The 25,395-nt window shown below is 38.1% G+C and overlaps 30 non-coding genes and 2 pseudogenes across 30 annotated transcripts; all 32 read right to left on the bottom strand.

Annotated features, from left to right (window-relative positions):
• Positions 1–21: 21 nt before the first annotated feature.
• On the bottom strand, positions 22–140 carry LOC141307751 (5S ribosomal RNA; annotated as a pseudogene).
• An 84-nt stretch (positions 141–224) lies between these two features.
• On the bottom strand, positions 225–343 carry LOC141306901 (5S ribosomal RNA). The gene has a single exon (XR_012345857.1). It is a non-coding gene; the product is annotated as a 5S ribosomal RNA (ribosomal RNA).
• A 730-nt stretch (positions 344–1,073) lies between these two features.
• Positions 1,074–1,192, bottom strand: LOC141307534 (5S ribosomal RNA). The gene has a single exon (XR_012346487.1). It is a non-coding gene; the product is annotated as a 5S ribosomal RNA (ribosomal RNA).
• An 84-nt stretch (positions 1,193–1,276) lies between these two features.
• LOC141307639 (5S ribosomal RNA) lies at positions 1,277–1,395 on the bottom strand. The gene has a single exon (XR_012346590.1). It is a non-coding gene; the product is annotated as a 5S ribosomal RNA (ribosomal RNA).
• Positions 1,396–1,479: 84 nt separating this feature from the next.
• Positions 1,480–1,598, bottom strand: LOC141307624 (5S ribosomal RNA). Its single transcript, XR_012346577.1, has one exon. It is a non-coding gene; the product is annotated as a 5S ribosomal RNA (ribosomal RNA).
• Positions 1,599–2,963: 1,365 nt separating this feature from the next.
• LOC141307314 (5S ribosomal RNA) lies at positions 2,964–3,082 on the bottom strand. The gene has a single exon (XR_012346268.1). It is a non-coding gene; the product is annotated as a 5S ribosomal RNA (ribosomal RNA).
• Positions 3,083–4,453: 1,371 nt separating this feature from the next.
• LOC141307313 (5S ribosomal RNA) lies at positions 4,454–4,572 on the bottom strand. Its single transcript, XR_012346267.1, has one exon. It is a non-coding gene; the product is annotated as a 5S ribosomal RNA (ribosomal RNA).
• Positions 4,573–4,656: 84 nt separating this feature from the next.
• LOC141306900 (5S ribosomal RNA) lies at positions 4,657–4,775 on the bottom strand. Its single transcript, XR_012345856.1, has one exon. It is a non-coding gene; the product is annotated as a 5S ribosomal RNA (ribosomal RNA).
• Positions 4,776–4,859: 84 nt separating this feature from the next.
• Positions 4,860–4,978, bottom strand: LOC141306825 (5S ribosomal RNA). Its single transcript, XR_012345781.1, has one exon. It is a non-coding gene; the product is annotated as a 5S ribosomal RNA (ribosomal RNA).
• A 1,376-nt stretch (positions 4,979–6,354) lies between these two features.
• LOC141307533 (5S ribosomal RNA) lies at positions 6,355–6,473 on the bottom strand. Its single transcript, XR_012346485.1, has one exon. It is a non-coding gene; the product is annotated as a 5S ribosomal RNA (ribosomal RNA).
• An 84-nt stretch (positions 6,474–6,557) lies between these two features.
• LOC141307638 (5S ribosomal RNA) lies at positions 6,558–6,676 on the bottom strand. Its single transcript, XR_012346589.1, has one exon. It is a non-coding gene; the product is annotated as a 5S ribosomal RNA (ribosomal RNA).
• Positions 6,677–6,760: 84 nt separating this feature from the next.
• Positions 6,761–6,879, bottom strand: LOC141307623 (5S ribosomal RNA). Its single transcript, XR_012346576.1, has one exon. It is a non-coding gene; the product is annotated as a 5S ribosomal RNA (ribosomal RNA).
• Positions 6,880–8,244: 1,365 nt separating this feature from the next.
• Positions 8,245–8,363, bottom strand: LOC141307509 (5S ribosomal RNA). Its single transcript, XR_012346461.1, has one exon. It is a non-coding gene; the product is annotated as a 5S ribosomal RNA (ribosomal RNA).
• Positions 8,364–9,734: 1,371 nt separating this feature from the next.
• Positions 9,735–9,853, bottom strand: LOC141307312 (5S ribosomal RNA). The gene has a single exon (XR_012346265.1). It is a non-coding gene; the product is annotated as a 5S ribosomal RNA (ribosomal RNA).
• Positions 9,854–9,937: 84 nt separating this feature from the next.
• LOC141306899 (5S ribosomal RNA) lies at positions 9,938–10,056 on the bottom strand. The gene has a single exon (XR_012345855.1). It is a non-coding gene; the product is annotated as a 5S ribosomal RNA (ribosomal RNA).
• An 84-nt stretch (positions 10,057–10,140) lies between these two features.
• LOC141306824 (5S ribosomal RNA) lies at positions 10,141–10,259 on the bottom strand. The gene has a single exon (XR_012345780.1). It is a non-coding gene; the product is annotated as a 5S ribosomal RNA (ribosomal RNA).
• A 1,376-nt stretch (positions 10,260–11,635) lies between these two features.
• Positions 11,636–11,754, bottom strand: LOC141307521 (5S ribosomal RNA). The gene has a single exon (XR_012346473.1). It is a non-coding gene; the product is annotated as a 5S ribosomal RNA (ribosomal RNA).
• An 84-nt stretch (positions 11,755–11,838) lies between these two features.
• Positions 11,839–11,957, bottom strand: LOC141306898 (5S ribosomal RNA). The gene has a single exon (XR_012345854.1). It is a non-coding gene; the product is annotated as a 5S ribosomal RNA (ribosomal RNA).
• Positions 11,958–12,041: 84 nt separating this feature from the next.
• LOC141307746 (5S ribosomal RNA) lies at positions 12,042–12,150 on the bottom strand (annotated as a pseudogene).
• A 723-nt stretch (positions 12,151–12,873) lies between these two features.
• On the bottom strand, positions 12,874–12,992 carry LOC141307311 (5S ribosomal RNA). The gene has a single exon (XR_012346264.1). It is a non-coding gene; the product is annotated as a 5S ribosomal RNA (ribosomal RNA).
• Positions 12,993–14,368: 1,376 nt separating this feature from the next.
• LOC141307310 (5S ribosomal RNA) lies at positions 14,369–14,487 on the bottom strand. The gene has a single exon (XR_012346263.1). It is a non-coding gene; the product is annotated as a 5S ribosomal RNA (ribosomal RNA).
• An 84-nt stretch (positions 14,488–14,571) lies between these two features.
• Positions 14,572–14,690, bottom strand: LOC141306896 (5S ribosomal RNA). Its single transcript, XR_012345853.1, has one exon. It is a non-coding gene; the product is annotated as a 5S ribosomal RNA (ribosomal RNA).
• Positions 14,691–14,774: 84 nt separating this feature from the next.
• On the bottom strand, positions 14,775–14,893 carry LOC141306823 (5S ribosomal RNA). Its single transcript, XR_012345779.1, has one exon. It is a non-coding gene; the product is annotated as a 5S ribosomal RNA (ribosomal RNA).
• A 730-nt stretch (positions 14,894–15,623) lies between these two features.
• On the bottom strand, positions 15,624–15,742 carry LOC141307308 (5S ribosomal RNA). Its single transcript, XR_012346261.1, has one exon. It is a non-coding gene; the product is annotated as a 5S ribosomal RNA (ribosomal RNA).
• An 84-nt stretch (positions 15,743–15,826) lies between these two features.
• LOC141306895 (5S ribosomal RNA) lies at positions 15,827–15,945 on the bottom strand. The gene has a single exon (XR_012345852.1). It is a non-coding gene; the product is annotated as a 5S ribosomal RNA (ribosomal RNA).
• An 84-nt stretch (positions 15,946–16,029) lies between these two features.
• LOC141306822 (5S ribosomal RNA) lies at positions 16,030–16,148 on the bottom strand. Its single transcript, XR_012345778.1, has one exon. It is a non-coding gene; the product is annotated as a 5S ribosomal RNA (ribosomal RNA).
• A 1,365-nt stretch (positions 16,149–17,513) lies between these two features.
• LOC141307306 (5S ribosomal RNA) lies at positions 17,514–17,632 on the bottom strand. The gene has a single exon (XR_012346260.1). It is a non-coding gene; the product is annotated as a 5S ribosomal RNA (ribosomal RNA).
• Positions 17,633–19,003: 1,371 nt separating this feature from the next.
• On the bottom strand, positions 19,004–19,122 carry LOC141307305 (5S ribosomal RNA). The gene has a single exon (XR_012346259.1). It is a non-coding gene; the product is annotated as a 5S ribosomal RNA (ribosomal RNA).
• Positions 19,123–19,206: 84 nt separating this feature from the next.
• LOC141306894 (5S ribosomal RNA) lies at positions 19,207–19,325 on the bottom strand. Its single transcript, XR_012345851.1, has one exon. It is a non-coding gene; the product is annotated as a 5S ribosomal RNA (ribosomal RNA).
• Positions 19,326–19,409: 84 nt separating this feature from the next.
• Positions 19,410–19,528, bottom strand: LOC141306821 (5S ribosomal RNA). Its single transcript, XR_012345777.1, has one exon. It is a non-coding gene; the product is annotated as a 5S ribosomal RNA (ribosomal RNA).
• A 1,376-nt stretch (positions 19,529–20,904) lies between these two features.
• Positions 20,905–21,023, bottom strand: LOC141307520 (5S ribosomal RNA). Its single transcript, XR_012346472.1, has one exon. It is a non-coding gene; the product is annotated as a 5S ribosomal RNA (ribosomal RNA).
• An 84-nt stretch (positions 21,024–21,107) lies between these two features.
• On the bottom strand, positions 21,108–21,226 carry LOC141307494 (5S ribosomal RNA). Its single transcript, XR_012346447.1, has one exon. It is a non-coding gene; the product is annotated as a 5S ribosomal RNA (ribosomal RNA).
• Positions 21,227–25,395: the final 4,169 nt, after the last annotated feature.

Below are 25,395 nucleotides of genomic sequence, written 5' to 3'. Positions count from 1 at the left end.
AAATAGTGAAGAAAAGGCAAAAGCTTACAGCACCTTGTATTCCCAGGCGGTCTCCCATCCAAGTACTAACCAGGCCCGACGCTGCTTTGCTTCCGAGATCAGACGAGATAGGGCGGTCTCAGTGCAGTATGGCCGTAAGCGAGGGCTGCTCCAAAAAGTGGGCTATTTAAAGATCAGCCTCCGTAAAAGCCAGCATATTATATAAATAGTGAAGAAAAGGCAAAAGCTTACAGCACCTGGTATTCCCAGGCGGTCTCCCATCTAAGTACTAACCAGGCCCGACGCTGCTTTGCTTCCGAGATCAGACGAGATCGGGCGCTCTCAGCGCAGTATGGCCGTAAGCGAGTACTGCTCCAAAAAGTGGGCTATTTATAGATCAGCCTCCGTAAAAGCCATCATATTATATAAATAGTGAAGAAAAGGCAAAAGCTTACAGCACCTGGTATTCCCAGGCGGTCTCCCATCCAGAGTTACAACATTAAAATGGGGTCAGAATTAACTGTGAGAGATGACTAGTGGTTAAAAGAATGAGACATAAAAGAAGATTGGTTTAAATAGATTTGGTTTTTATACAAGGTTCACATAAAAGACTTTAAAACAACACGATAAAACTAGGTAAATGCTGTTAAAAGAATACAGTTCATTTGTCCATACCCTAAAAACAGTCCAAGAATCCCAGTGTGTTGATAAGTCCAATGTGAGTGTCCACCATTGTATATACAATCCACAGAAAGTGTAATCCAAAGTTTGCAGGTGGTGAATGGAAAGGTGAGCTCTAAAATGAGCAAACTCCTTAATCCAACAGTTTGGTGACTGTCCTTTGTTTGTCATGCTGCTCTCTTATACAGTTGTACTTCCTGCTTCCTGTCATGTGTCTAGTCACATGGCAGGCCAACCATCCATTTATTTAAGACACACACACACTTAAAATGTTAAGAGCAATAAAATGGCCTAAAAAAACATGTAAAACACTTAACACTCTATAATACATTTAAATGATTGTAATAAATAGAGCGGTAAAACACGTCTTTCTAAAAGCCAGCATATTATATAAATAGTGAAGAAAAGGCAAAAGCTTACAGCACCTGGTATTCCCAGGCGGTCTCCCATCCAAGTACTAACCAGGCCCGACGCTGCTTTGCTTCCGAGATCAGACGAGATTGGGCGGTCTCAGCGCGGTATGGCCGTAAGCGAGGGCTGCTCCAAAAAGTGGCCTATTTAAAGATCAGCCTCCGTAAAAGCCAGCATATTATATAAATAGTGAAGAAAAGGCAAAAGCTTACAGCACCTGGTAATCCCAGGCGGTCTCCCATCTAAGTACTAACCAGGCCCGACGCTGCTTTGCTTCCGAGATCAGACGAGATCGGGCGCTCTCAGCGCAGTATGGCCGTAAGCGAGTACTGCTCCAAAAAGTGGGCTATTTATAGATCAGCCTCCGTAAAAGCCATCATATTATATAAATAGTGAAGAAAAGGCAAAAGCTTACAGCACCTGGTATTCCCAGGCGGTCTCCCATCCAAGTACTAACAAGGCCCGACGCTGCTTTGCTTCCGAGATCAGACGAGATCGGGCGCACTCAGCGCAGTATGGCCGTAAGCGAGGACTGCTCCAAAAAGTGGGTTATTTATAGATCAGCCTCCGTAAAAGCCATCATATTATATAAATAGTGAAGAAAAGGCAAAAGCTTACAGCACCTGGTATTCCCAGGCGGTCTCCCATCCAGAGTTACAACATTAAAATGGGGTCAGAATTAACTGTGAGAGATGACTAGTGGTTAAAAGAATGAGACATAAAAGAAGATTGGTTTAAATAGATTTGGTTTTTATACAAGGTTCACATAAAAGACTTTAAAACAACACGATAAAACTAGGTAAATGCTGTTAAAAGAATACAGTTCATTTGTCCATACCCTAAAAACAGTCCAAGAATCCCAGTGTCTTGATAAGTCCAATGTGAGTGTCCACCATTGTATATACAATCCACAGAAAGTGTAATCCAAAGTTTGCAGGTGGTGAATGGAAAGGTGAGCTCTAAAATTAGCAAACTCCTTAATCCAACAGTTTGGTGACTGTCCTTTGTTTGTCATGCTGCTCTCTTATACAGTTGTACTTCCTGCTTCCTGTCATGTGTCTAGTCACATGGCAGGCCAACCATCCATTTATTTAAGACACACACTTAAAATGTTAAGAGCAATAAAATGGCCTAAAAAAACATGTAAAACACTTAACACTCTATAATACATTTAAATGATTGTAATAAATAGAGCGGTAAAACACGTCTTTCTAAAAGCCAGCATATTATATAAATAGTGAAGAAAAGGCAAAAGCTTACAGCACCTGGTATTCCCAGGCGGTCTCCCATCCAGAGTTACAAGATTAAAATGGGGTCAGATTTAACTGTGAGAGATGACTAGTGGTTAAAAGAATGAGACATAAAAGAAGATTGGTTTAAATAGATTTGGTTTATATACAAGGTTCACATAAAAGACTTTAAAACAACACGATAAAACTAGGTAAATGCTGTTAAAAGAATACAGTTCATTTGTCCATACCCTAAAAACAGTCCAAGAATCCCAGTGTGTTGATAAGTCCAATGTGAGTGTCCACCATTGTATATACAATCCACAGAAAGTGTAATCCAAAGTTTGCAGGTGGTGAATGGAAAGGTGAGCTCTAAAATTAGCAACTCCTTAATCCAACAGTTTGGTGACTTTTTTTGTCATGCTGCTCTCTTATACAGTTGTACTTCCTGCTTCCTGTCATGTGTCTAGTCACATGGCAGGCCAACCATCCATTTATTAAAGACACACACACACTTAAAATGTTAAGAGTAATAAAATGGCCTAAAAAACATGTAAAACACTTAACACTCTATAATACATTTAAATGATTGTAATAAATAGAGCGGTAAAACACGTCTTTCTAAAAGCCAGCATATTATATAAATAGTGAAGAAAAGGCAAAAGCTTACAGCACCTGGTATTCCCAGGCGGTCTCCCATCCAAGTACTAACCAGGCCCGACGCTGCTTTGCTTCCGAGATCAGACGAGATCGGGCGGTCTCAGCGCAGTATGGCCGTAAGCGAGGGCTGCTCCAAAAAGTGGGCTATTTAAAGATCAGCCTCCGTAAAAGCCAGCATATTATATAAATAGTGAAGAAAAGGCAAAAGCTTACAGCACCTGGTATTCCCAGGCGGTCTCCCATCCAGAGTTACAACATTAAAATGGGGTCAGAATTAACTGTGAGAGATGACTAGTGGTTAAAAGAATGAGACATAAAAGAAGATTGGTTTAAATAGATTTGGTTTTTATACAAGGTTCACATAAAAGACTTTAAAACAACACGATAAAACTAGGTAAATGCTGTTAAAAGAATACAGTTCATTTGTCCATACCCTAAAAACAGTCCAAGAATCCCAGTGTGTTGATAAGTCCAATGTGAGTGTCCACCATTGTATATACAATCCACAGAAAGTGTAATCCAAAGTTTGCAGGTGGTGAATGGAAAGGTGAGCTCTAAAATTAGCAAACTCCTTAATCCAACAGTTTGGTGACTGTCCTTTGTTTGTCATGCTGCTCTCTTATACAGTTGTACTTCCTGCTTCCTGTCATGTGTCTAGTCACATGGCAGGCCAACCATCCATTTATTTAAGACACACACTTAAAATGTTAAGAGCAATAAAATGGCCTAAAAAAACATGTAAAACACTTAACACTCTATAATTCATTTAAATGATTGTAATAAATAGAGCGGTAAAACACGTCTTTCTAAAAGCCAGCATATTATATAAATAGTGAAGAAAAGGCAAAAGCTTACAGCACCTGGTATTCCCAGGCGGTCTCCCATCCAGAGTTACAAGATTAAAATGGGGTCAGATTTAACTGTGAGAGATGACTAGTGGTTAAAAGAATGAGACATAAAAGAAGATTGGTTTAAATAGATTTGGTTTATATACAAGGTTCACATAAAAGACTTTAAAACAACACGATAAAACTAGGTAAATGCTGTTAAAAGAATACAGTTCATTTGTCCATACCCTAAAAACAGTCCAAGAATCCCAGTGTGTTGATAAGTCCAATGTGAGTGTCCACCATTGTATATACAATCCACAGAAAGTGTAATCCAAAGTTTGCAGGTGGTGAATGGAAAGGTGAGCTCTAAAATTAGCAAACTCCTTAATCCAACAGTTTGGTGACTGTCCTTTGTTTGTCATGCTGCTCTCTTATACAGTTGTACTTCCTGCTTCCTGTCATGTGTCTAGTCACATGGCAGGCCAACCATCCATTTATTAAAGACACACACACACTTAAAATGTTAAGAGTAATAAAATGGCCTAAAAAACATGTAAAACACTTAACACTCTATAATACATTTAAATGATTGTAATAAATAGAGCGGTAAAACACGTCTTTCTAAAAGCCAGCATATTATATAAATAGTGAAGAAAAGGCAAAAGCTTACAGCACCTGGTATTCCCAGGCGGTCTCCCATCCAAGTACTAACCAGGCCCGACGCTGCTTTGCTTCCGAGATCAGACGAGATCGGGCGGTCTCAGCGCAGTATGGCCGTAAGCGAGGGCTGCTCCAAAAAGTGGGCTATTTAAAGATCAGCCTCCGTAAAAGCCAGCATATTATATAAATAGTGAAGAAAAGGCAAAAGCTTACAGCACCTGGTATTCCCAGGCGGTCTCCCATCTAAGTACTAACCAGGCCCGACGCTGCTTTGCTTCCGAGATCAGACGAGATCGGGCGCTCTCAGCGCAGTATGGCCGTAAGCGAGTACTGCTCCAAAAAGTGGGCTATTTATAGATCAGCCTCCGTAAAAGCCATCATATTATATAAATAGTGAAGAAAAGGCAAAAGCTTACAGCACCTGGTATTCCCAGGGGGTCTCCCATCCAAGTACTAACCAGGCCCGACGCTGCTTTGCTTCCGAGATCAGACGAGATCGGGCGCACTCAGCGCAGTATGGCCGTAAGCGAGGACTGCTCCAAAAAGTGGGTTATTTATAGATCAGCCTCCGTAAAAGCCATCATATTATATAAATAGTGAAGAAAAGGCAAAAGCTTACAGCACCTGGTATTCCCAGGCGGTCTCCCATCCAGAGTTACACCATTAAAATGGGGTCAGAATTAACTGTGAGAGATGACTAGTGGTTAAAAGAATGAGACATAAAAGAAGATTGGTTTAAATAGATTTGGTTTTTATACAAGGTTCACATAAAAGACTTTAAAACAACACGATAAAACTAGGTAAATGCTGTTAAAAGAATACAGTTCATTTGTCCATACCCTAAAAACAGTCCAAGAATCCCAGTGTGTTGATAAGTCCAATGTGAGTGTCCACCATTGTATATACAATCCACAGAAAGTGTAATCCAAAGTTTGCAGGTGGTGAATGGAAAGGTGAGCTCTAAAATTAGCAAACTCCTTAATCCAACAGTTTGGTGACTGTCCTTTGTTTGTCATGCTGCTCTCTTATACAGTTGTACTTCCTGCTTCCTGTCATGTGTCTAGTCACATGGCAGGCCAACCATCCATTTATTTAAGACACACACACACTTAAAATGATAAGAGCAATAAAATGGTCTAAAAAAACATGTAAAACACTTAACACTCTATAATACATTTAAATGATTGTAATAAATAGAGCGGTAAAACACGTCTTTCTAAAAGCCAGCATATTATATAAATAGTGAAGAAAAGGCAAAAGCTTACAGCACCTGGTATTCCCAGGCGGTCTCCCACCCAGAGTTACAAGATTAAAATGGGGTCAGATTTAACTGTGAGAGATGACTAGTGGTTAAAAGAATGAGACATAAAAGAAGATTGGTTTAAATAGATTTGGTTTATATACAAGGTTCACATAAAAGACTTTAAAACAACACGATAAAACTAGGTAAATGCTGTTAAAAGAATACAGTTCATTTGTCCATACCCTAAAAACAGTCCAAGAATCCTAGTGTGTTGATAAGTCCAATGTGAGTGTCCACCATTGTATATACAATCCACAGAAAGTGTAATCCAAAGTTTGCAGGTGGTGAATGGAAAGGTGAGCTCTAAAATTAGCAAACTCCTTAATCCAACAGTTTGGTGACTGTCCTTTGTTTGTCATGCTGCTCTCTTATACAGTTGTACTTCCTGCTTCCTGTCATGTGTCTAGTCACATGGCAGGCCAACCATCCATTTATTTAAGACACACACACACTTAAAATGTTAAGAGCAATAAAATGGCCTAAAAAAACATGTAAAACACTTAACACTCTATAATACATTTAAATGATTGTAATAAATAGAGCGGTAAAACACGTCTTTCTAAAAGCCAGCATATTATATAAATAGTGAAGAAAAGGCAAAAGCTTACAGCACCTGGTATTCCCAGGCGGTCTCCCATCCAAGTACTAACCAGGCCCGACGCTGCTTTGCTTCCGAGATCAGACGAGATTGGGCGGTCTCAGCGCGGTATGGCCGTAAGCGAGGGCTGCTCCAAAAAGTGGCCTATTTAAAGATCAGCCTCCGTAAAAGCCAGCATATTATATAAATAGTGAAGAAAAGGCAAAAGCTTACAGCACCTGGTAATCCCAGGCGGTCTCCCATCTAAGTACTAACCAGGCCCGACGCTGCTTTGCTTCCGAGATCAGACGAGATCGGGCGCTCTCAGCGCAGTATGGCCGTAAGCGAGTACTGCTCCAAAAAGTGGGCTATTTATAGATCAGCCTCCGTAAAAGCCATCATATTATATAAATAGTGAAGAAAAGGCAAAAGCTTACAGCACCTGGTATTCCCAGGCGGTCTCCCATCCAAGTACTAACAAGGCCCGACGCTGCTTTGCTTCCGAGATCAGACGAGATCGGGCGCACTCAGCGCAGTATGGCCGTAAGCGAGGACTGCTCCAAAAAGTGGGTTATTTATAGATCAGCCTCCGTAAAAGCCATCATATTATATAAATAGTGAAGAAAAGGCAAAAGCTTACAGCACCTGGTATTCCCAGGCGGTCTCCCATCCAGAGTTACAACATTAAAATGGGGTCAGAATTAACTGTGAGAGATGACTAGTGGTTAAAAGAATGAGACATAAAAGAAGATTGGTTTAAATAGATTTGGTTTTTATACAAGGTTCACATAAAAGACTTTAAAACAACACGATAAAACTAGGTAAATGCTGTTAAAAGAATACAGTTCATTTGTCCATACCCTAAAAACAGTCCAAGAATCCCAGTGTCTTGATAAGTCCAATGTGAGTGTCCACCATTGTATATACAATCCACAGAAAGTGTAATCCAAAGTTTGCAGGTGGTGAATGGAAAGGTGAGCTCTAAAATGAGCAAACTCCTTAATCCAACAGTTTGGTGACTGTCCTTTGTTTGTCATGCTGCTCTCTTATACAGTTGTACTTCCTGCTTCCTGTCATGTGTCTAGTCACATGGCAGGCCAACCATCCATTTATTTAAGACACACACTTAAAATGTTAAGAGCAATAAAATGGCCTAAAAAAACATGTAAAACACTTAACACTCTATAATACATTTAAATGATTGTAATAAATAGAGCGGTAAAACACGTCTTTCTAAAAGCCAGCATATTATATAAATAGTGAAGAAAAGGCAAAAGCTTACAGCACCTGGTATTCCCAGGCGGTCTCCCATCCAGAGTTACAAGATTAAAATGGGGTCAGATTTAACTGTGAGAGATGACTAGTGGTTAAAAGAATGAGACATAAAAGAAGATTGGTTTAAATAGATTTGGTTTATATACAAGGTTCACATAAAAGACTTTAAAACAACACGATAAAACTAGGTAAATGCTGTTAAAAGAATACAGTTCATTTGTCCATACCCTAAAAACAGTCCAAGAATCCCAGTGTGTTGATAAGTCCAATGTGAGTGTCCACCATTGTATATACAATCCACAGAAAGTGTAATCCAAAGTTTGCAGGTGGTGAATGGAAAGGTGAGCTCTAAAATTAGCAACTCCTTAATCCAACAGTTTGGTGACTTTTTTTGTCATGCTGCTCTCTTATACAGTTGTACTTCCTGCTTCCTGTCATGTGTCTAGTCACATGGCAGGCCAACCATCCATTTATTAAAGACACACACACACTTAAAATGTTAAGAGTAATAAAATGGCCTAAAAAACATGTAAAACACTTAACACTCTATAATACATTTAAATGATTGTAATAAATAGAGCGGTAAAACACGTCTTTCTAAAAGCCAGCATATTATATAAATAGTGAAGAAAAGGCAAAAGCTTACAGCACCTGGTATTCCCAGGCGGTCTCCCATCCAAGTACTAACCAGGCCCGACGCTGCTTTGCTTCCGAGATCAGACGAGATCGGGCAGTCTCAGCGCAGTATGGCCGTAAGCGAGGGCTGCTCCAAAAAGTGGGCTATTTAAAGATCAGCCTCCGTAAAAGCCAGCATATTATATAAATAGTGAAGAAAAGGCAAAAGCTTACAGCACCTGGTATTCCCAGGCGGTCTCCCATCCAGAGTTACAACATTAAAATGGGGTCAGAATTAACTGTGAGAGATGACTAGTGGTTAAAAGAATGAGACATAAAAGAAGATTGGTTTAAATAGATTTGGTTTTTATACAAGGTTCACATAAAAGACTTTAAAACAACACGATAAAACTAGGTAAATGCTGTTAAAAGAATACAGTTCATTTGTCCATACCCTAAAAACAGTCCAAGAATCCCAGTGTGTTGATAAGTCCAATGTGAGTGTCCACCATTGTATATACAATCCACAGAAAGTGTAATCCAAAGTTTGCAGGTGGTGAATGGAAAGGTGAGCTCTAAAATTAGCAAACTCCTTAATCCAACAGTTTGGTGACTGTCCTTTGTTTGTCATGCTGCTCTCTTATACAGTTGTACTTCCTGCTTCCTGTCATGTGTCTAGTCACATGGCAGGCCAACCATCCATTTATTTAAGACACACACTTAAAATGTTAAGAGCAATAAAATGGCCTAAAAAAACATGTAAAACACTTAACACTCTATAATTCATTTAAATGATTGTAATAAATAGAGCGGTAAAACACGTCTTTCTAAAAGCCAGCATATTATATAAATAGTGAAGAAAAGGCAAAAGCTTACAGCACCTGGTATTCCCAGGCGGTCTCCCATCCAGAGTTACAAGATTAAAATGGGGTCAGATTTAACTGTGAGAGATGACTAGTGGTTAAAAGAATGAGACATAAAAGAAGATTGGTTTAAATAGATTTGGTTTATATACAAGGTTCACATAAAAGACTTTAAAACAACACGATAAAACTAGGTAAATGCTGTTAAAAGAATACAGTTCATTTGTCCATACCCTAAAAACAGTCCAAGAATCCCAGTGTGTTGATAAGTCCAATGTGAGTGTCCACCATTGTATATACAATCCACAGAAAGTGTAATCCAAAGTTTGCAGGTGGTGAATGGAAAGGTGAGCTCTAAAATTAGCAAACTCCTTAATCCAACAGTTTGGTGACTGTCCTTTGTTTGTCATGCTGCTCTCTTATACAGTTGTACTTCCTGCTTCCTGTCATGTGTCTAGTCACATGGCAGGCCAACCATCCATTTATTAAAGACACACACACACTTAAAATGTTAAGAGTAATAAAATGGCCTAAAAAACATGTAAAACACTTAACACTCTATAATACATTTAAATGATTGTAATAAATAGAGCGGTAAAACACGTCTTTCTAAAAGCCAGCATATTATATAAATAGTGAAGAAAAGGCAAAAGCTTACAGCACCTGGTATTCCCAGGCGGTCTCCCATCCAAGTACTAACCAGGCCCGACGCTGCTTTGCTTCCGAGATCAGACGAGATCGGGCGGTCTCAGCGCAGTATGGCCGTAAGCGAGGGCTGCTCCAAAAAGTGGGCTATTTAAAGATCAGCCTCCGTAAAAGCCAGCATATTATATAAATAGTGAAGAAAAGGCAAAAGCTTACAGCACCTGGTATTCCCAGGCGGTCTCCCATCTAAGTACTAACCAGGCCCGACGCTGCTTTGCTTCCGAGATCAGACGAGATCGGGCGCTCTCAGCGCAGTATGGCCGTAAGCGAGTACTGCTCCAAAAAGTGGGCTATTTATAGATCAGCCTCCGTAAAAGCCATCATATTATATAAATAGTGAAGAAAAGGCAAAAGCTTACAGCACCTGGTATTCCCAGGGGGTCTCCCATCCAAGTACTAACCAGGCCCGACGCTGCTTTGCTTCCGAGATCAGACGAGATCGGGCGCACTCAGCGCAGTATGGCCGTAAGCGAGGACTGCTCCAAAAAGTGGGTTATTTATAGATCAGCCTCCGTAAAAGCCATCATATTATATAAATAGTGAAGAAAAGGCAAAAGCTTACAGCACCTGGTATTCCCAGGCGGTCTCCCATCCAGAGTTACACCATTAAAATGGGGTCAGAATTAACTGTGAGAGATGACTAGTGGTTAAAAGAATGAGACATAAAAGAAGATTGGTTTAAATAGATTTGGTTTTTATACAAGGTTCACATAAAAGACTTTAAAACAACACGATAAAACTAGGTAAATGCTGTTAAAAGAATACAGTTCATTTGTCCATACCCTAAAAACAGTCCAAGAATCCCAGTGTGTTGATAAGTCCAATGTGAGTGTCCACCATTGTATATACAATCCACAGAAAGTGTAATCCAAAGTTTGCAGGTGGTGAATGGAAAGGTGAGCTCTAAAATTAGCAAACTCCTTAATCCAACAGTTTGGTGACTGTCCTTTGTTTGTCATGCTGCTCTCTTATACAGTTGTACTTCCTGCTTCCTGTCATGTGTCTAGTCACATGGCAGGCCAACCATCCATTTATTTAAGACACACACACACTTAAAATGATAAGAGCAATAAAATGGTCTAAAAAAACATGTAAAACACTTAACACTCTATAATACATTTAAATGATTGTAATAAATAGAGCGGTAAAACACGTCTTTCTAAAAGCCAGCATATTATATAAATAGTGAAGAAAAGGCAAAAGCTTACAGCACCTGGTATTCCCAGGCGGTCTCCCACCCAGAGTTACAAGATTAAAATGGGGTCAGATTTAACTGTGAGAGATGACTAGTGGTTAAAAGAATGAGACATAAAAGAAGATTGGTTTAAATAGATTTGGTTTATATACAAGGTTCACATAAAAGACTTTAAAACAACACGATAAAACTAGGTAAATGCTGTTAAAAGAATACAGTTCATTTGTCCATACCCTAAAAACAGTCCAAGAATCCTAGTGTGTTGATAAGTCCAATGTGAGTGTCCACCATTGTATATACAATCCACAGAAAGTGTAATCCAAAGTTTGCAGGTGGTGAATGGAAAGGTGAGCTCTAAAATTAGCAAACTCCTTAATCCAACAGTTTGGTGACTGTCCTTTGTTTATCATGCTGCTCTCTTATACAGTTGTACATCCTGCTTCCTGTCATGTGTCTAGTCACATGGCAGGCCAACCATCCATTTATTTAAGACACACACACACTTAAAATGTTAAGAGCAATAAAATGGCCTAAAAAAACATGTAAAACACTTAACACTCTATAATACATTTAAATGATTGTAATAAATAGAGCGGTAAAACACGTCTTTCTAAAAGCCAGCATATTATATAAATAGTGAAGAAAAGGCAAAAGCTTACAGCACCTGGTATTCCCAGGCGGTCTCCCATCCAAGTACTAAACAGGCCCGACGCTGCTTTGCTTCCGAGATCAGACGAGATCGGGCGGTCTCAGCGCAGTATGGCCGTAAGCGAGGGCTGCTCCAAAAAGTGGGCTATTTAAAGATCAGCCTCCGTAAAAGCCAGCATATTATATAAACAGTGAAGAAAAGGCAAAAGCTTACAGCACCTGGTATTCCCAGGCGGTCTCCCATCTAAGTACTAACCAGGCCCGACGCTGCTTTGCTTCCGAGATCAGACGAGATCGGGCGCTCTCAGCGCAGTATGGCCGTAAGCGAGTACTGCTCCAAAAAGTGGGCTATTTATAGATCAGCCTCCGTAAAAGCCATCATATTATATAAATAGTGAAGAAAAGGCAAAAGCTTACAGCACCTGGTATTCCCAGGGGGTCTCCCATCCAAGTACTAACCAGGCCCGACGCTGCTTTGCTTCCGAGATCGGGCGCACTCAGCGCAGTATGGCCGTAAGCGAGGACTGCTCCAAAAAGTGGGTTATTTATAGATCAGCCTCCGTAAAAGCCATCATATTATATAAATAGTGAAGAAAAGGCAAAAGTTTACAGCACCTGGTATTCCCAGGCGGTCTCCCATCCAGAGTTACACCATTAAAATGGGGTCAGAATTAACTGTGAGAGATGACTAGTGGTTAAAAGAATGAGACATAAAAGAAGATTGGTTTAAATAGATTTGGTTTTTATACAAGGTTCACATAAAAGACTTTAAAACAACACGATAAAACTAGGTAAATGCTGTTAAAAGAATACAGTTCATTTGTCCATACCCTAAAAACAGTCCAAGAATCCCAGTGTGTTGATAAGTCCAATGTGAGTGTCCACCATTGTATATACAATCCACAGAAAGTGTAATCCAAAGTTTGCAGGTGGTGAATGGAAAGGTGAGCTCTAAAATTAGCAACTCCTTAATCCAACAGTTTGGTGACTTTTTTTGTCATGCTGCTCTCTTATACAGTTGTACTTCCTGCTTCCTGTCATGTGTCTAGTCACATGGCAGGCCAACCATCCATTTATTAAAGACACACACACACTTAAAATGTTAAGAGTAATAAAATGGCCTAAAAAACATGTAAAACACTTAACACTCTATAATACATTTAAATGATTGTAATAAATAGAGCGGTAAAACACGTCTTTCTAAAAGCCAGCATATTATATAAATAGTGAAGAAAAGGCAAAAGCTTACAGCACCTGGTATTCCCAGGCGGTCTCCCATCCAAGTACTAACCAGGCCCGACGCTGCTTTGCTTCCGAGATCAGACGAGATCGGGCGGTCTCAGCGCAGTATGGCCGTAAGCGAGGGCTGCTCCAAAAAGTGGGCTATTTAAAGATCAGCCTCCGTAAAAGCCAGCATATTATATAAATAGTGAAGAAAAGGCAAAAGCTTACAGCACCTGGTATTCCCAGGCGGTCTCCCATCCAGAGTTACAAGATTAAAATGGGGTCAGATTTAACTGTGAGAGATGACTAGTGGTTAAAAGAATGAGACATAAAAGAAGATTGGTTTAAATAGATTTGGTTTTTATACAAGGTTCACATAAAAGACTTTAAAACAACACGATAAAACTAGGTAAATGCTGTTAAAAGAATACAGTTCATTTGTCCATACCCTAAAAACAGTCCAAGAATCCCAGTGTGTTGATAAGTCCAATGTGAGTGTCCACCATTGTATATACAATCCACAGAAAGTGTAATCCAAAGTTTGCAGGTGGTGAATGGAAAGGTGAGCTCTAAAATTAGCAAACTCCTTAATCCAACAGTTTGGTGACTGTCCTTTGTTTGTCATGCTGCTCTCTTATACAGTTGTACTTCCTGCTTCCTGTCATGTGTCTAGTCACATGGCAGGCCAACCATCCATTTATTTAAGACACACACACACTTAAAATGATAAGAGCAATAAAATGGTCTAAAAAAACATGTAAAACACTTAACACTCTATAATACATTTAAATGATTGTAATAAATAGAGCGGTAAAACACGTCTTTCTAAAAGCCAGCATATTATATAAATAGTGAAGAAAAGGCAAAAGCTTACAGCACCTGGTATTCCCAGGCGGTCTCCCATCCAGAGTTACAAGATTAAAATGGGGTCAGATTTAACTGTGAGAGATGACTAGTGGTTAAAAGAATGAGACATAAAAGAAGATTGGTTTAAATAGATTTGGTTTATATACAAGGTTCACATAAAAGACTTTAAAACAACACGATAAAACTAGGTAAATGCTGTTAAAAGAATACAGTTCATTTGTCCATACCCTAAAAACAGTCCAAGAATCCTAGTGTGTTGATAAGTCCAATGTGAGTGTCCACCATTGTATATACAATCCACAGAAAGTGTAATCCAAAGTTTGCAGGTGGTGAATGGAAAGGTGAGCTCTAAAATTAGCAAACTCCTTAATCCAACAGTTTGGTGACTGTCCTTTGTTTGTCATGCTGCTCTCTTATACAGTTGTACTTCCTGCTTCCTGTCATGTGTCTAGTCACATGGCAGGCCAACCATCCATTTATTTAAGACACACACACACTTAAAATGTTAAGAGCAATAAAATGGCCTAAAAAAACATGTAAAACACTTAACACTCTATAATACATTTAAATGATTGTAATAAATAGAGCGGTAAAACACGTCTTTCTAAAAGCCAGCATATTATATAAATAGTGAAGAAAAGGCAAAAGCTTACAGCACCTGGTATTCCCAGGCGGTCTCCCATCCAAGTACTAACCAGGCCCGACGCTGCTTTGCTTCCGAGATCAGACGAGATCGGGCGGTCTCAGCGCAGTATGGCCGTAAGCGAGGGCTGCTCCAAAAAGTGGGCTATTTAAAGATCAGCCTCCGTAAAAGCCAGCATATTATATAAACAGTGAAGAAAAGGCAAAAGCTTACAGCACCTGGTATTCCCAGGCGGTCTCCCATCTAAGTACTAACCAGGCCCGACGCTGCTTTGCTTCCGAGATCAGACGAGATCGGGCGCTCTCAGCGCAGTATGGCCGTAAGCGAGTACTGCTCCAAAAAGTGGGCTATTTATAGATCAGCCTCCGTAAAAGCCATCATATTATATAAATAGTGAAGAAAAGGCAAAAGCTTACAGCACCTGGTATTCCCAGGGGGTCTCCCATCCAAGTACTAACCAGGCCCGACGCTGCTTTGCTTCCGAGATCAGACGAGATCGGGCGCACTCAGCGCAGTATGGCCGTAAGCGAGGACTGCTCCAAAAAGTGGGTTATTTATAGATCAGCCTCCGTAAAAGCCATCATATTATATAAATAGTGAAGAAAAGGCAAAAGTTTACAGCACCTGGTATTCCCAGGCGGTCTCCCATCCAGAGTTACACCATTAAAATGGGGTCAGAATTAACTGTGAGAGATGACTAGTGGTTAAAAGAATGAGACATAAAAGAAGATTGGTTTAAATAGATTTGGTTTATATACAAGGTTCACATAAAAGACTTTAAAACAACACGATAAAACTAGGTAAATGCTGTTAAAAGAATACAGTTCATTTGTCCATACCCTAAAAACAGTCCAAGAATCCTAGTGTGTTGATAAGTCCAATGTGAGTGTCCACCATTGTATATACAATCCACAGAAAGTGTAATCCAAAGTTTGCAGGTGGTGAATGGAAAGGTGAGCTCTAAAATTAGCAAACTCCTTAATCCAACAGTTTGGTGACTGTCCTTTGTTTGTCATGCTGCTCTCTTATACAGTTGTACTTCCTGCTTCCTGTCATGTGTCTAGTCACATGGCAGGCCAACCATCCATTTATTTAAGACACACACACACTTAAAATGTTAAGAGCAATAAAATGGCCTAAAAAAACATGTAAAACACTTAACACTCTATAATACATTTAAATGATTGTAATAAATAGAGCGGTAAAACACGTCTTTCTAAAAGCCAGCATATTATATAAATAGTGAAGAAAAGGCAAAAGCTTACAGCACCTGGTATTCCCAGGCGGTCTCCCATCCAAGTACTAACCAGGCCCGACGCTGCTTTGCTTCCGAGATCAGACGAGATCGGGCGGTCTCAGCGCAGTATGGCCGTAAGCGAGGGCTGCTCCAAAAAGTGGGCTATTTAAAGATCAGCCTCCGTAAAAGCCAGCATATTATATAAACAGTGAAGAAAAGGCAAAAGCTTACAGCACCTGGTATTCCCAGGCGGTCTCCCATCTAAGTACTAACCAGGCCCGACGCTGCTTTGCTTCCGAGATCAGACGAGATCGGGCGCTCTCAGCGCAGTATGGCCGTAAGCGAGTACTGCTCCAAAAAGTGGGCTATTTATAGATCAGCCTCCGTAAAAGCCATCATATTATATAAATAGTGAAGAAAAGGCAAAAGCTTACAGCACCTGGTATTCCCAGGGGGTCTCCCATCCAAGTACTAACCAGGCCCGACGCTGCTTTGCTTCCGAGATCAGACGAGATCGGGCGCACTCAGCGCAGTATGGCCGTAAGCGAGGACTGCTCCAAAAAGTGGGTTATTTATAGATCAGCCTCCGTAAAAGCCATCATATTATATAAATAGTGAAGAAAAGGCAAAAGTTTACAGCACCTGGTATTCCCAGGCGGTCTCCCATCCAGAGTTACACCATTAAAATGGGGTCAGAATTAACTGTGAGAGATGACTAGTGGTTAAAAGAATGAGACATAAAAGAAGATTGGTTTAAATAGATTTGGTTTATATACAAGGTTCACATAAAAGACTTTAAAACAACACGATAAAACTAGGTAAATGCTGTTAAAAGAATACAGTTCATTTGTCCATACCCTAAAAACAGTCCAAGAATCCTAGTGTGTTGATAAGTCCAATGTGAGTGTCCACCATTGTATATACAATCCACAGAAAGTGTAATCCAAAGTTTGCAGGTGGTGAATGGAAAGGTGAGCTCTAAAATTAGCAAACTCCTTAATCCAACAGTTTGGTGACTGTCCTTTGTTTGTCATGCTGCTCTCTTATACAGTTGTACTTCCTGCTTCCTGTCATGTGTCTAGTCACATGGCAGGCCAACCATCCATTTATTTAAGACACACACTTAAAATGTTAAGAGCAATAAAATGGCCTAAAAAAACATGTAAAACACTTAACACTCTATAATACATTTAAATGATTGTAATAAATAGAGCGGTAAAACACGTCTTTCTAAAAGCCAGCATATTATATAAATAGTGAAGAAAAGGCAAAAGCTTACAGCACCTGGTATTCCCAGGCGGTCTCCCATCCAGAGTTACAAGATTAAAATGGGGTCAGATTTAACTGTGAGAGATGACTAGTGGTTAAAAGAATGAGACATAAAAGAAGATTGGTTTAAATAGATTTGGTTTATATACAAGGTTCACATAAAAGACTTTAAAACAACACGATAAAACTAGGTAAATGCTGTTAAAAGAATACAGTTCATTTGTCCATACCCTAAAAACAGTCCAAGAATCCCAGTGTGTTGATAAGTCCAATGTGAGTGTCCACCATTGTATATACAATCCACAGAAAGTGTAATCCAAAGTTTGCAGGTGGTGAATGGAAAGGTGAGCTCTAAAATTAGCAACTCCTTAATCCAACAGTTTGGTGACTTTTTTTGTCATGCTGCTCTCTTATACAGTTGTACTTCCTGCTTCCTGTCATGTGTCTAGTCACATGGCAGGCCAACCATCCATTTATTAAAGGCACACACACACTTAAAATGTTAAGAGTAATAAAATGGCCTAAAAAACATGTAAAACACTTAACACTCTATAATACATTTAAATGATTGTAATAAATAGAGCGGTAAAACACGTCTTTCTAAAAGCCAGCATATTATATAAATAGTGAAGAAAAGGCAAAAGCTTACAGCACCTGGTATTCCCAGGCGGTCTCCCATCCAAGTACTAACCAGGCCCGACGCTGCTTTGCTTCCGAGATCAGACGAGATCGGGCGGTCTCAGCGCAGTATGGCCGTAAGCGAGGGCTGCTCCAAAAAGTGGGCTATTTAAAGATCAGCCTCCGTAAAAGCCAGCATATTATATAAATAGTGAAGAAAAGGCAAAAGCTTACAGCACCTGGTATTCCCAGGCGGTCTCCCATCCAGAGTTACAACATTAAAATGGGGTCAGAATTAACTGTGAGAGATGACTAGTGGTTAAAAGAATGAGACATAAAAGAAGATTGGTTTAAATAGATTTGGTTTTTATACAAGGTTCACATAAAAGACTTTAAAACAACACGATAAAACTAGGTAAATGCTGTTAAAAGAATACAGTTCATTTGTCCATACCCTAAAAACAGTCCAAGAATCCCAGTGTGTTGATAAGTCCAATGTGAGTGTCCACCATTGTATATACAATCCACAGAAAGTGTAATCCAAAGTTTGCAGGTGGTGAATGGAAAGGTGAGCTCTAAAATTAGCAAACTCCTTAATCCAACAGTTTGGTGACTGTCCTTTGTTTGTCATGCTGCTCTCTTATACAGTTGTACTTCCTGCTTCCTGTCATGTGTCTAGTCACATGGCAGGCCAACCATCCATTTATTTAAGACACACACTTAAAATGTTAAGAGCAATAAAATGGCCTAAAAAAACATGTAAAACACTTAACACTCTATAATTCATTTAAATGATTGTAATAAATAGAGCGGTAAAACACGTCTTTCTAAAAGCCAGCATATTATATAAATAGTGAAGAAAAGGCAAAAGCTTACAGCACCTGGTATTCCCAGGCGGTCTCCCATCCAGAGTTACAAGATTAAAATGGGGTCAGATTTAACTGTGAGAGATGACTAGTGGTTAAAAGAATGAGACATAAAAGAAGATTGGTTTAAATAGATTTGGTTTATATACAAGGTTCACATAAAAGACTTTAAAACAACACGATAAAACTAGGTAAATGCTGTTAAAAGAATACAGTTCATTTGTCCATACCCTAAAAACAGTCCAAGAATCCCAGTGTGTTGATAAGTCCAATGTGAGTGTCCACCATTGTATATACAATCCACAGAAAGTGTAATCCAAAGTTTGCAGGTGGTGAATGGAAAGGTGAGCTCTAAAATTAGCAAACTCCTTAATCCAACAGTTTGGTGACTGTCCTTTGTTTGTCATGCTGCTCTCTTATACAGTTGTACTTCCTGCTTCCTGTCATGTGTCTAGTCACATGGCAGGCCAACCATCCATTTATTAAAGACACACACACACTTAAAATGTTAAGAGTAATAAAATGGCCTAAAAAACATGTAAAACACTTAACACTCTATAATACATTTAAATGATTGTAATAAATAGAGCGGTAAAACACGTCTTTCTAAAAGCCAGCATATTATATAAATAGTGAAGAAAAGGCAAAAGCTTACAGCACCTGGTATTCCCAGGCGGTCTCCCATCCAAGTACTAACCAGGCCCGACGCTGCTTTGCTTCCGAGATCAGACGAGATCGGGCGGTCTCAGCGCAGTATGGCCGTAAGCGAGGGCTGCTCCAAAAAGTGGGCTATTTAAAGATCAGCCTCCGTAAAAGCCAGCATATTATATAAATAGTGAAGAAAAGGCAAAAGCTTACAGCACCTGGTATTCCCAGGCGGTCTCCCATCTAAGTACTAACCAGGCCCGACGCTGCTTTGCTTCCGAGATCAGACGAGATCGGGCGCTCTCAGCGCAGTATGGCCGTAAGCGAGTACTGCTCCAAAAAGTGGGCTATTTATAGATCAGCCTCCGTAAAAGCCATCATATTATATAAATAGTGAAGAAAAGGCAAAAGCTTACAGCACCTGGTATTCCCAGGGGGTCTCCCATCCAAGTACTAACCAGGCCCGACGCTGCTTTGCTTCCGAGATCAGACGAGATCGGGCGCACTCAGCGCAGTATGGCCGTAAGCGAGGACTGCTCCAAAAAGTGGGTTATTTATAGATCAGCCTCCGTAAAAGCCATCATATTATATAAATAGTGAAGAAAAGGCAAAAGCTTACAGCACCTGGTATTCCCAGGCGGTCTCCCATCCAGAGTTACACCATTAAAATGGGGTCAGAATTAACTGTGAGAGATGACTAGTGGTTAAAAGAATGAGACATAAAAGAAGATTGGTTTAAATAGATTTGGTTTTTATACAAGGTTCACATAAAAGACTTTAAAACAACACGATAAAACTAGGTAAATGCTGTTAAAAGAATACAGTTCATTTGTCCATACCCTAAAAACAGTCCAAGAATCCCAGTGTGTTGATAAGTCCAATGTGAGTGTCCACCATTGTATATACAATCCACAGAAAGTGTAATCCAAAGTTTGCAGGTGGTGAATGGAAAGGTGAGCTCTAAAATTAGCAAACTCCTTAATCCAACAGTTTGGTGACTGTCCTTTGTTTGTCATGCTGCTCTCTTATACAGTTGTACTTCCTGCTTCCTGTCATGTGTCTAGTCACATGGCAGGCCAACCATCCATTTATTTAAGACACACACACACTTAAAATGATAAGAGCAATAAAATGGTCTAAAAAAACATGTAAAACACTTAACACTCTATAATACATTTAAATGATTGTAATAAATAGAGCGGTAAAACACGTCTTTCTAAAAGCCAGCATATTATATAAATAGTGAAGAAAAGGCAAAAGCTTACAGCACCTGGTATTCCCAGGCGGTCTCCCACCCAGAGTTACAAGATTAAAATGGGGTCAGATTTAACTGTGAGAGATGACTAGTGGTTAAAAGAATGAGACATAAAAGAAGATTGGTTTAAATAGATTTGGTTTATATACAAGGTTCACATAAAAGACTTTAAAACAACACGATAAAACTAGGTAAATGCTGTTAAAAGAATACAGTTCATTTGTCCATACCCTAAAAACAGTCCAAGAATCCTAGTGTGTTGATAAGTCCAATGTGAGTGTCCACCATTGTATATACAATCCACAGAAAGTGTAATCCAAAGTTTGCAGGTGGTGAATGGAAAGGTGAGCTCTAAAATTAGCAAACTCCTTAATCCAACAGTTTGGTGACTGTCCTTTGTTTATCATGCTGCTCTCTTATACAGTTGTACATCCTGCTTCCTGTCATGTGTCTAGTCACATGGCAGGCCAACCATCCATTTATTTAAGACACACACACACTTAAAATGTTAAGAGCAATAAAATGGCCTAAAAAAACATGTAAAACACTTAACACTCTATAATACATTTAAATGATTGTAATAAATAGAGCGGTAAAACACGTCTTTCTAAAAGCCAGCATATTATATAAATAGTGAAGAAAAGGCAAAAGCTTACAGCACCTGGTATTCCCAGGCGGTCTCCCATCCAAGTACTAAACAGGCCCGACGCTGCTTTGCTTCCGAGATCAGACGAGATCGGGCGGTCTCAGCGCAGTATGGCCGTAAGCGAGGGCTGCTCCAAAAAGTGGGCTATTTAAAGATCAGCCTCCGTAAAAGCCAGCATATTATATAAACAGTGAAGAAAAGGCAAAAGCTTACAGCACCTGCTATTCCCAGGCGGTCTCCCATCTAAGTACTAACCAGGCCCGACGCTGCTTTGCTTCCGAGATCAGACGAGATCGGGCGCTCTCAGCGCAGTATGGCCGTAAGCGAGTACTGCTCCAAAAAGTGGGCTATTTATAGATCAGCCTCCGTAAAAGCCATCATATTATATAAATAGTGAAGAAAAGGCAAAAGCTTACAGCACCTGGTATTCCCAGGGGGTCTCCCATCCAAGTACTAACCAGGCCCGACGCTGCTTTGCTTCCGAGATCGGGCGCACTTTTTTTTTTTTTTTTTTTTATTGAAAAAAATTAAAAATATTTACATTTAGATATGATTACATAACATTATTCACATAATTAGTTATGCCTTTCACATACACATTTCTTTAATAACAACAGAAATTACCTTGGCAAATTTATCTTATATTCTTGAAAACATTCCAATATTCTTGTATCATTTCCAATAAGTATTTTATAAAACCTTTCAACTTGTCCATTCATACTAAAATAATTATATAAAGTCTGTATATGTTCTTCCAATTTTCTTCTGAAAAAACTCCACATATTAATATTGCAACTTTTTTCTCTCATGACATTACGTCTACACCATATTGCATACCTTGCAATAGCTAAAATGAAATTGACTATATACATTTCTTTCCCTTTTCCTTTTATACCAAGTAAAAAAACTTGATTCCATTCAATTTGTCTTTCTATTTTTTCTCCCAAAAAAGCCTCTACAAACATTTTAAGTTTCCTCACAAAATCGTCCAGTTTAAAACAAAACAAAAACAAATGTAAAAGACCTTCATCTTCATTTTCACATACATCACATTTTGCATTTTGTTCAATTCCCATTTTACATAATCTCATTTTTGTATATATTACATTATGTCTTAAAAGAAAATTAAAATTCTCAATCACTGGATCCATATAACTTATTTTTATATTCTCCCAAATATTTTCAGATTCCATCACTGGAAATAATCTATTCCAAAAGCCGTTTGCAATTGGTTTAACAAAAACCATTTTTCTAAAGACATTATAAATCATTTTTAAAGTACATGATTGAATAGACACTTTTTTCCCACTTTCTTTTAAAAGCACTTCAACCTTTCCCACTCCTTCCTCCTTTTTTTCTATTCTTTCTATCCATTCACTAGGAATTGCTTTTTTTATTTTGTCAAATTGTTGCTTTACAATATTCTTATCCATCTCTTCTCCAATTCCTTCAATTTCATCTACTATTCCTTGCAATGGTATGAAACCTTCTTTAACCTCATATAAAACATCTTTCACTCTATTTATTCCTGCTTTAATCCATTGTTTAAAATATATTTCTTTATTTTCATATACAATATTTGAATTTAAAAATAACGGTTGATTCAAAAGCTCCTCCATCCCTTCTGGTTTGTACACTACTGTCAATAAAAATTCTTTCCATGCTCTTAAAACTTCTTTGTACAATTCTGGTATATCATTTAACATATTTTCTTTCAATTTCATCCATAAGATGTGATTTCCCATTTTAAAACCCCCACACCTATTTAAAAAATATGTCAAACCATTCTTCCATTCTTGTCTATTTTCTTTATTCATAAACTTTTTCATAATTTTAACCCTTAGACTCTTCATTCTTATATTTGGATCTAACAAACCTAAACCTCCCTCCTCACATGGTCCTATCAATGTATCATAAGCAATCTTTGCTGGTTTTCCCTCCCATATAAAATTCAAAATACACTTTTTCAGTCTCTTGTAAGCCCACATCGGCAATGAAGTAACCTCTAATGCATACCACATTTTCGAAAGCATCAGAACATTTACAATCAAAATCTTCCCTCTTAATTTCAAAGTTCTTTGTCTCCAGAAAGTTAATCTTCTCTCCATTCCTCCTAAAATCTCATCCCATATTAAATCTCTAGTTTTCTTTTCATCTTTTCCAATTCTGATTCCCAAAATTTTCATATTTTCTGTCTCTTCTTTAAAACTAAAATAATGTGGTAAAATCTTTGCTGTTCCTATTCTCATCATGACAGTCTTATCTATGTTTATTTTTGCTCCTGAACCATTACAATAATGTTGTATTTTATTTATTGCTCTCTCGATGCTATCTATATCCTTTAAAATTAAGGTTGTGTCATCAGCATATTGGTATATTTTTTGTTCTTTTTCTGCTCCTCCAAAACCTATTCCTTTAATATTTTCATCTTCCCCAACCACTAATCCCAAAGGTTCAGCTACAATGCTATATAATAATGCAGATAAAGGACACCCTTGTCTTATTGATCTTGTTATAGTAAAAACATTAGTTAAAAATCCATTACATTTTATAAAACTGATTGCCCCTTTGTATAAAACTCTAATCCATTTTATAAAATTATTTCCAAATCCAAAACGCTCTAAAAGTTCAAATAAATAATCATGTTCTACCCTATCAAATGCCTTTTCCAAATCTAAACTAATCATGTATCCCTCTTTGTTATTTTCTATCATATAACTTATTTTATCTCTTATATTACTTACTGTATCTGTAATTTCTCTTCCTATGACTGAATAAGCTTGATTTGTTGTTATTATTCCTGGTAGAACCCTCTTTAATCGATTTGCCAACATTTTTGCTAAAATTTTAAAATCTGTATTTAACATTGATATGGGTCTATAGTTCTTTAAATCCGCTGAGTCACCTCTTTTTTTAAAAATTAACTTCACCATTCCAACTCTCATCAATTGACTTGCTTGCCCTCTATCATACATTTCCTCATATACTTCCTTTAAAATAGGAATTAACGTATCCTTAAAAACTTTATAAAATTCACTAGTCAAGCCATCTGCTCCCGGACTTTTCCCATTGTTTAACTGTAATATTGCTGTCTCTATTTCCTCCTTTAAAAAATCTCTATCACACATTTCTTTATCTTCTTTAACTACTTTTGTTTTAACCTGCTTTAATAAAAACTCCTTTTCATCTTCTTTTATCCCTTCACTTTTAAATAAATCTGCATAAAATTCTCTTACACTTTGCAAAATCTCATTGGTCCTTTTTACTTTTTCCCCATCTTTTTTAAGAACTTCCTTTATCGTATCAGCCTTTTGTCTACTTTCCTCTAAATTAAAAAAGAATTTTGTACACCTTTCTCCTTCCATCACATTCTTTAACCTGCTTCTTATCATAGCTCCTCTACATTTCTCCTCTTCTATTTCTTTTAATCGGTTTTCATAAATTACAATCTTTTCTATATCACCATTATCTTTTTGTAATTCCTCTTTCAAAAAATTCCTAACTGCAACTTCTTCTCCTCTTTTAATCTTTTGTTTCAATCTACTATAACTCAATGAGTACTTCTTTATTTCATATTTGATATTATCCCACCACACTCTCTTATCTTCTTCAAACATTCCTTTCCCTCTCTCATCTTTTATTATTGTTTCCACTGCCAATTTATAATTCTCATCTTTTAAAAGTTCATTATTTAAACACCATATCCCCTTTCCCCTCTCCACCCCGGTTTCATTAAAATGAGCTATTAACATACTATGATCACTAAGAGAAGTCATCTTATAATATATCTTGTCAATATTTCTTTTCATATTTATTTTAATCAGCATAAAATCTATTCTACTTTGCTTCATTTTTTCTTTTACCAATTGTTGCCTTGAAAAATCTTTTATTCCTTCATTTCGTTCTCGCCATATATCTATCAGATCATTTTTATCAATTAATTTAAGCAATTCTTCCCTTCCACCATCTCTTTTAAAAACCATGTCTTTTGCTATATCCATTCTACTCAAAACTGTATTAAAATCTCCCATTATTATAACCTTTTCCCATGTATCTATATAATCATTTAAATTATTAAAAAATATTTTCTTTTCAGCCTCTGCATTTGGAGCATGTACATTACATAAAATAACATCTTCTCCTCCCCAGACCATTCTCACAATAATACATTTCCCTTCTTTATCACAATATATAATTTTAACATTATCCCCTATATTTCTTTTAAATAAAACTGCAACTCCTTTTCCTTTTCGTCCATCTCCATTATTGTAATACATTTTCCCTTTCCATCTTCTTTCAAAACTTTCCATCATTTCATTTTTCCAATTTGTTTCTTGCAATAAAATTACATCTGTTTTTTTACTTAATTCTTTCACTTTTTCAAATTTTTCCACATTCAGTAAACCTCTAACATTTAATGATACAATACTTAAAAGACTAATAATTAAAATGTTCTTTACTATATTCATCATTCATTTTCTTCTCCCATAGTCA

Source organism: Garra rufa, unplaced genomic scaffold (genome assembly GCF_049309525.1).
Source record: "Garra rufa unplaced genomic scaffold, GarRuf1.0 hap1_unplaced_002, whole genome shotgun sequence".
Classification (NCBI taxonomy): domain Eukaryota; kingdom Metazoa; phylum Chordata; class Actinopteri; order Cypriniformes; family Cyprinidae; genus Garra; species Garra rufa.
The sequence above is the reverse complement of the archived record's forward strand: the minus strand, read 5'-3'. Positions and strand labels throughout refer to the sequence as shown.